Here is an 8327-nt window from a genome sequence, read left to right on the forward strand (position 1 = left end):
AGAGTGACAGTTCTCAAACACCAAGCTGGTAATACTCTCTTTGCTTAAGACCCAGCCCTTCCATAGCCCTGCCTTTCTTTGAAGATATAATTCAGATTTCATGACATGATTTGCAAGGTCATCCTTCATGATCATTTGATCAGGGTCGATGTGTGTGATTAAAGAGGATCTAATACAATATAAGCAACTGAAAAAAACCCTTGAGTATTATGTTACAACCTAGTAAACAATAAGAGATATCACATGATAATACATTTACTCTGACTATATTTTGTTTAATATTTTTCTTATCCTATTTCTTACATAAGCTATTCAGCTGAAGCTTACTTTATGGAACAGAGGAATTCTTTCCTCTGTAAAGTGAATTTATTCATTTTTTTTCCTTGTGAATTTCTTCATGTTAAGCCCTTTCCATTCTAGATCCCATTATAGAATTAGAAGCTGATTCTTCTATAAGGACTGTTGGCTTTGAGATTTAAAAAAAATCTAACTTTATAGATCAATTATAATGCAAAAAATTTTTAAATGTTAAAAAATTAACTTTCAAACAGAAAGTGAAATATTAATTTTATTCAAATTTTAATATATGAACTTATGTATACTTAATCTATACATTCAAATAAGTTAGGTTTATTTCTATTTTTGAGACAATGAAATAAAGTTTGTTCTAGAAAGATGCCAATGACTTGATTGAATATAATACAGCATAATGAATAATCTTCATCATGAATCGACTTCCAAATCTTAATAATCTACAGCAGGATGGCATGTGGTTTTTATATTCTGTTTCTTGGTGACTTTAGAAAATACAAATCAATCTGGGCAAAAGAGGGAGTGAATTACCGAAAAAAGCCAGTGTAATGATTTAAAATTGACAATGAGGAGTTCTCGTGGTGGCGCAGCAGAAATGAATCTGACTATGAACCATGACGTTTCAGGTTCGATCCCTGGCCTCGCTCAGTAGGTTAAGGATCTGGCATTGCCGTGAGCTGTGGTGTATGTCGAAGATGCAGCTCGGATTCTGCATTGCTGTGGCTGTGGCATAGGCCGGTGGCTACAGCTCCAATTGGACCCCTAGCCTGGGAACATCCATATGCCGCAGGTGCGGCCCTAAAAAGACAAAAGACAAAAAAATAAAATTGACAATACCTTTAGTAAGTGGGATCCTACATTTATTGACACTTTTTCAAAGGGACATGGAGTGATAAAAAGTAATATCAAAAAGATGTTACTGGAGTTCCCATTGTGGCTCAGTGGGTTAAGGACCTGACAGTCTCTGTGAGGGTGAGGATGTGGGCTTGGTACCCGGCCTCACTAGGTGTGTTAATGATCTGGAGTTAAGATGCAGCTCAGATCCTGTGTTACTGTGGCCGTGATGTAGAACTGCAGCTGCAGCTTTGATTTGACCCCTAGCCCTGGAACTTCCATGTGCCCCGGGTATGGCCATAAAAAAGAAAAAAAAAAAAATGTTCCTAATCACAGGCTAGGCCAAGAGGTCCTGAACTTTTGAACAGTCTGCTGGGTTGATGCGCTCATTCATTCATTCAAATGCTTATTCAACGGTTCAAAAATATTAAGGGTTTCTCCATACCAGGCACAGTAAGCAAGCCCTGGGGATATAATAGCAAAGTCAGTTCTGACTCTCTTAGAATTTTCAACCTAGTGTGGGGGTGGGTGGAATGGGTATGTGGAAATAGACAGTAAATAAGTACATAATAAATATGAAAGTTATTTATTTTTTATTTTTGGCCATGTCCGGGGCATGTGGAAGTTCCTGGGCCAGGAATCGAACCTCCGCCATAGCAGCAATCCTGCAGTGACAATGCAGGATCCTTAACCCGCTGATCCAGGAGAGAACTCCAGAAAGTTAATTTTTAACAGATGTGAATAACATTATAGAATTAAGACAGCGGGAGGTGATTGGAGACTGCAGGTGGTGTGGTTATGTTATACAGGCTGGCAGGGAAAAGACTTTTTAAGGAGAAGAGTGTTTCTGGTTACGGGGCACTAAATGCGAAGGCATGGAAGTAAGAGTAAATTTGGTATGTGTGCAAGAAACTCAGGGATGAAGAGGGAGCTGTGAGATGGATAAGGAAAAGCTCACACCAGGCCATGTAAACAATAATAAAGAGTTAGGATTTTTATTTTAAGTGAAATTATTGAAAACTTGCTATGCCAAATACTGTTCAAGGAGTTCACAGTCTAGCAGAGGAGACTGACCTATAAAGAAACAATGCCAAGTCAGTGGGGTAACTTCGGAAATCCTAGTTAATTTCTACCTCTTACCAGTGCTTCTCAGTTCTGGCAAAGTAGAGAAAGAAACTACATATGCCTGGGTGGCATCCCCCAGATTTCTGCTCTTTACTGAGCTGGGCTGAAGTTGGGCCTCTGTGTGTTTAAGGAGCCAGGCAGGTGATTCTAATGCCATTGAAGTTGTGAACTACTGCTGAGGACAAAGACTTGATTCCAGTGGGCAGATGGTGGTGGTTTCTAGGCAGGTTCACCAAGAAAACACCAGTATAGCACCCTGGAAAGTTTCCTTGAGGATCAAGGCTGGAATCAGATAGCTTATATAATGTCCAGAAGTTCATGTTCATAAAGAAATGTGTTCAGGGAATTATCACAAACCCCAGAGCAGGTAGCTTGATGAGTCTTGTGTAGAGAAAAAAAAAAATTTTAGAAGAGTAGCTTTGCAATAGAAAAATGATACAAGAAGAAAATCAAAGGTAACACACATATTTTGGAAGAGAAATAAAAATGAAGCTGTCAGGTTGACAGTTAAATTATTGAGTCCCAATGGTTAGCCACTATTTGATGTTCTAAGTAGTGTGAGACATCTGCCCTACAGCAAGGGAAGAACAAAGGGAACTACAGAAATGCTAGCTTTTTAAAAATGGAAGCTTGGCAGATGCTGTCTTCTGCAGTCTAGTGATTCATCCCATTATCTGTAGGACTGTTCTTGGTTCACTCACTCAAAATAAATAACAGGGTTTTATCAGTCTTTACTTTTTCTCTTACTGTATACACTGAGAAAGCCAAGGCAGTGACAAATTGTATTTGGGTTAGTATCATAATCCAAAATTAAAATTGGGGTACTACTAACTCCACTTACAAAAAATATTAAATAAATAATAATACATCTCAGTGACTTGGAAAAATGAGAGGCAACACATTAAGACTTACTTAAAAAAAAAAAAAGCAGACTGGGAGTTCCCCTTGTGGCTCAGCAGTAATGAACCCAACTAGTATACATGAGGATGTGGGTTTGACCCCTGACCTTGCTCAGTGGGTTAAGGATCTGGCATTGCCGTGAGCTGTGGTGTATGTTGCAGATGTGGCTTGGGATCCAGTGTTTCTGGGGCTGTGGTATAGGCCAGGAGCTGGAAGACTTACTGTTTTCTTTAGACTCTGTGAACAGTAGAGTTGAATAGGTATGCATAGTATATTGAGTTGATCCTGATACCTCAGCTTAGCACACGCACTAACGTTATCGTTGCTGAAGTGTATGGGTGCGGGTGTGTGCACTCGCATGGATATTTGGAAATGGTTTGAGCTATTAAAGCTTATGTCCTGCTTATTCTATTTGTATTTCATATTTTCTGTATTAAATTACTCTGTGTAATAGTTTCTCCTTTTTATGTATTTTTAACTTTTTACATTTCACCAAATTACCCTTGTGAAAAATCTATTAAGGAGAGGTCAACAAATAATGAGCCTCTAATCTATTACCATTATACTGCTCTAATCTTACCCTTCTTTACCCTAGAGACCATTCCCGTCGTCTGTAGAATTAAATATATACTTTTTTCCAGATGACCTTTAGGACAATGATTTCTAAACTTTTGGATTTCATGTACTTGTTAATTTTAAAAATAACACAGGCACTCATATGGTTGCAAATGTGTTATTTTCTCAAGCAAGGGCACTAAGGAAAATAAATACCACCTTATAGAATCATCAGTTCATTAAAAAAAGTTAACTCTAAAAAAGTAAGAAATGACTGCTTTCATTGTTCTAACTCTGAAGCTCTGTTTTATTTTTATTGATTTTTATTGATTTATTTTTTTTAGGCAGCACCCATGGCGTATGGAGGTTCCCAGGAGAGGGGTCGAATTGGAACTGTAGCTGCCAGCCTACACCACAGCCACAACAGCGCAGGATCTGAGTCTCGTCTGCAACCTACACCGCAGCTCATGGCAATGCCAGATCCTTAACCCGCTGAGCAAGGCCATCCTCATGGGTGCTAGTCAGATTCGGTAACTGCTGAGCCACGACAGGAATTCCCTAAAGCTCTATTTGATTGATTGATTGATTGATTGATTGTCTTTTTGTCCTTTTTAGGCCCGCACTAAAGCTCTATTTTAGGTGCTCATTGTATAGAGATGATAGTTGCCTCTCCACAGTCCTTTGTACTTATTGCCACCATACTTAGAACAGTGCTAAATACATAGGAGGTGCCCAGGAAATATTTTTAAACTGGTATTTTGGTTTGTTTAGGCTCACCTGATATCTGACACAGCTGTAACTTGTCAATAAATGTTTATTGAATGAGTCAGTGAATAGATGAATGAATGTTCTTTGTTAGTATATCCAGAGATTTCAGACACTGATTCTGAATAGCCTGAGCAGGTAAATTATGGATTCTTCTCTATGTCTGTCATTATGCTGCTGAAAATAGCCATAATGGAATAGCCATTAATGGAAATATAAACTTTGATCACAAATGGTTGTGTTTTGTTATTAATTAGCTCATCTTATGTAGGTAATTTTTATTTATTTTTTTATTTTTTGCTTTTTAGGGCAGCACCTGCAGCATATAGTAGTTCCCAGGCTAGGGGTTGAATTGGAGCTGTTCACTACAGCCACAGCAACTTGGGATCCAAGCTGTGTCTGCAGCCTACACCACAGCTCACAGCAATGCTGGATCCCTGACCCACTGAGCGAGGCCAGGGATTGAACCCACATCCTCATGGATAGTAGTTGGATTCGTTTTTGCTGCACTGCAATGGGAACTCCTAATTTTTAATAAGTACTTAACATTTTTCCATTTTAATTTTTATTGTTGTGCCTGACTATGAACTGATCAATTTATTTATTTAATGGGTTTTATCTATTTATTTAATGTTTCGGGTTTTTTTTTTTTGTCTTTTTAGGGTCATACCCCCGGCATATGGGGGTTCCCAGGCTAGGGGTCAAATTGGAGCTGCAGTTGCTGGCCTATGCCACAGCCATAGCAATACCAGATGTGAGTTGTGTCCATGACTTACACCACAGCTGAAGGCAACACCAGATCCTTAACCCATCGAGTGAGGTCAGGGATCGAACTTGTGTCCTCATGGATCCTAGTCAGGTTCATTACTGCTGAGCCACAATGGGAACTCCCAGTCTGCTTTTTTATTCTATTCACTAGTTTGTTATCTGTTTAGCTTTTACATATAAGAGATATTATTTATATTTGAAGTCTTTGTCAGATTTATTTCACTTAGCATAATGCCCTCCAAGTCCATCCATGTTGCTGCAAATTGAAAAATTTCATTCTTTCTTATGGGTGAGTAATATTCTATTCTGTCTATATATGTGTGTATATATATCACATTTTCTTTATCTGTTCATTTGTTGATGGACATTTAAGTTGCTTCCATATCTTGGCAATTGTAAATAATACCTCTGTGAACATTGGGGTGCATATACTTTTCGAATTAGTGTTTTTGTTTTTTTCGGGTATATACCCAGGAGTGGAATTGCTGAGTCATATCGTAGGTCTGTTTTTAGTTTTTTGAGACACCTGCATACCGATTTACGAAGTGGCGGCATCAATTTACATTCCCACCAGCAGTGTAGGAAGGTCAAATCGGAGCCTCTTTTCTCTACATCCTCACCAACACTTGTTATATGTGTTCTTTTCTGTTGTGTCTTTAGGGCCGCACCCGAGGCATATGGAGGTTCCCAGGCTAGGGGGCTAATCGGAGCTATAGCTGTCGGACTACACCACAGCCACAGCAATGCCTGATCCTCAACCCACTGAGCGAGGCCAGGGATGGAACCCGAAACCTTGTGGTTCCTAGTCGGATTCGTTTCTGCTGTGCCTCGACGGGAACTCCCTCTGTGTTCTTTTTGATAACCATTCTGACAGGTGTGAGGTGATATTTCATTGTGGTTTTGATTTGCGTGTCCTGGATGATTAGTGATGCCAGCATCTTTTTTTCATGTACTTGTTGGCCATTTGCATTTCCTTATTTGAAAGATGTCTATTCATTTCTCCTGACCATTTTTAAATCCTACTGGGTTTTTTTGTTTGTTTTTTTGTCTTTTTTTAGGGCTGCACCTGAGGCATATGGAGGTTCCCAGGTATTGTTTGGTTTTTTGATGTTGAGTTGTATGAGCTGTTTATATATGTTGGATATTAACTCCAGCAGTTTTTTCATCTTTCATTTATTCCATTCTATTCCCTAAGTACTCTAATTTTTTCATTAACTACCTAACACTTTGACATTGAAAAGCTAATATAAAAGTTCAAGTAACTTCTTATGGAAATGATATGTGTGTTTAAATGTTTCCCAATCCTGCTCTGATCTGTGCTGCATACCTGTATTGACTGCTAAATTGGATACAAGGGACTTAGCTCATTACTCTTTCAGTGAAAGTTATAACAATTAGGGTCAAGAAGCCACAAAGGGATATAGGTTTCATCCCCAATTTTTGAAAAGGGTGTAAAAATAGTATTGGCTTACTGAAAATATTCAAATTATACAGAAATATTTAATGAGAGAAGTTCCCTCCTTGGGAGTTCCCTTGTGGTATAGTGGGTTAAGGATCCAGCATTGTCACTGCAGCAGCTTGGGTTTTTGCTGTGGTGTGGGTTCAGTCCCTGACCTGGGAACTTCCACATGCTGTGGACACAGCAAAAAAAAAAAAAAAAAGTTCCCTCCTAACACCCCCTCTCCCTACTTCTAAGGGAAAATTCTTGCTAACAGTGGTAATTTATCCTGATAAACACCCACACACATGCCAATTTTCATATAATTGGGCTTTTAAAAAATTGTGGTAAAAAAGTAACAAAATTTACCATTTAAACTGTTTTTAAGTGTACAGTTCAGTAGTATTAGGTATATTTGCGTTATTGTACAACAGATCTCTAGAACTTTTCATCTTGCAAAACTAAAACTATATCCACACAACAACTCCCCAATCCTCCCTTCCCTCAATAACTACCATTCTGCTTTGTGTTTCTATGAATTTGACTACTTTACACATTTTTATAAAACAAAAATAGAACAATGTGCATCTACTCTTACATAATTTGTTGTTTTTATTGGACCATGTATGAAGAACTTTCTTCCATGCCTCCATCTTTTAAAAAGAAAAATTTGCTTGCAGTTCCCAACCCACTGATTTTTTTTATGATTATAAAAATATTGCATTTTCATTATAAAATGTTTAGAAAGTACTGAGAATGATTAAGAACCAGAAGAAAAATCCTGCAGTATCTCAACCTAGAAACTACCACTGCTGTTATTTTGGCACTGTTCCTTTTGATTTTTTTTTTTTTTTTTTTGTCTTTTGTTGTTGTTGTTGCTATTTCTTGGGCCGATCCCGTGGCATATGGAGGTTCCCAGGCTAGGGGTCCAATCGGAGCTGTAGCCGCTGGCCTACGCCAGAGCCACAGCAACGCAGGATCCGAGCCGCGTCTGCAACCTACACCACAGCTCACGGCAACGCCGGATCATTAACCCACTGAGCAAGGGCAGGGACCGAACCCGCAACCTCATGGTTCCTAGTTGGATTCGTTAACCACTGCGCCAGGACGGGAACTCCCCTTTTGATATTTTTTTAATTCACTTTCCTCTCTCCATTCCAGTTTAGATCATAAAACACATACAATTTTAGTTTATGACTTTTTTTTTTTTTGGCTTTTTTTTTTTTAGGGTTGCACCTGCGGCATGGGGAGGTTTCCAGGCTAGAGGTCCAGTTGGAGCTATAGCCACCGGCCTTCTCCAGGGCCACAGCAACTCAGGATCCGAGCCACATCTGCGACCTACACCACAGCTCACAGCAATGCTGGATCCTTAACCCACGAGCAGGGCCAGGGATCTAACCTGAGTCCTCATGGATGTTAGTCAGATTCATTAACCGCTGAGCCATGGTGGGACCTCCCAATTTTATTTTATTATTACTATTTGTATTGAAGTATAGTTACAATGTTGTGTTACTTTCTGGTGTTCTTATGTACAGTGAAGTGATTCTGTTATACATATATACAAATTTCCAGTTATACATAATACAAAAAAAGAATATATATATATAAAGAACATATTTTATTTTTTTAT

Source organism: Sus scrofa, chromosome 18 (genome assembly GCF_054392235.1).
Source record: "Sus scrofa isolate SSC_HxYL_T2T_F1_AM1 chromosome 18, Sscrofa_HxYL_maternal_Yorkshire_Landrace_v2.0, whole genome shotgun sequence".
In the NCBI taxonomy this organism is placed as follows: Eukaryota; Metazoa; Chordata; class Mammalia; order Artiodactyla; family Suidae; genus Sus; species Sus scrofa.